We start from the raw sequence: 788 nt of genomic DNA, 5'->3' as shown, positions 1-788 counted from the left end.
AAACTGCTTTAACAGAGCAGCCAGCAGCAGCCTGCGTCACCCATATATGATAGCAGAAGTGAGTAGCAAGTAAGACTATTTGACTGCACAATGAGAGAAAAGAAAATGAGATCTCCCTGTCTTCTAGGAACAATAATTTACCTGGGACTGTATGCACACTCCCTGGAAATAAGAGCTGGTAGGACTGAAATTCTAAGGAAATCTTTATTCAAATAACCCCCACTTAAACTTACAGCGGAGTCTTATTTCAAAGTGTATTAGCTCTCAGTAAAGCTCAAATGAAAAACACTGGCGAGGGGGGCAGTCGCTTCTCTGCAGCACAAGCAATGTAGACAGGGAGATAGCAGAATTATTTACAACATTAGAGAAAATATTAAATACAAATGGACTTTCCTACATATAAGAAATGATGGAGCCAATCAATGAGGTTTTGGCATTCCACCAAAGGGATATAAACCAGATTTTTTAACATTGTTGCTACAGAGTTAAATTTCTTAAGACTTTTCTGTACATCAAATGGCCCAGAAAATACAGGAAATGCTAAGACATCCGTTAGGTAAAGCAACACAGGCTCTTTGCCAACACTGCTTATGTGCACAGTCAGCCTACAAAGGCTCAGCTGAGTCAGAAAACAAAAACGTATTAAGCAAAGACAGGCATTTTTAATCTTGATCAAGCAATAGCATTCATGTAAACTAGAGAGATGCATCACAGAAAACCTTTCTACAGTGAAACTATGACATGTTATGCAGATCAAATGAGTGGCCTAAAAGATAATATTCCATACC

The 788-nt window shown here is 38.6% G+C and overlaps 1 protein-coding gene across 3 annotated transcripts in view; it reads right to left on the bottom strand.

Annotated features, from left to right (window-relative positions):
* Positions 1-788, bottom strand: part of slc25a14 (solute carrier family 25 member 14) — a 17,701-nt gene that overhangs the window by 14,435 nt on the left and 2,478 nt on the right. The window lies entirely within an intron of this gene.

The sequence above is a fragment of the Pundamilia nyererei genome, unplaced genomic scaffold (genome assembly GCF_000239375.1).
Source record: "Pundamilia nyererei isolate P.nyererei 1_Seehausen unplaced genomic scaffold, PunNye1.0 scaffold00015, whole genome shotgun sequence".
In the NCBI taxonomy this organism is placed as follows: domain Eukaryota; kingdom Metazoa; phylum Chordata; class Actinopteri; order Cichliformes; family Cichlidae; genus Pundamilia; species Pundamilia nyererei.
The sequence above is the reverse complement of the archived record's forward strand: the minus strand, read 5'-3'. Positions and strand labels throughout refer to the sequence as shown.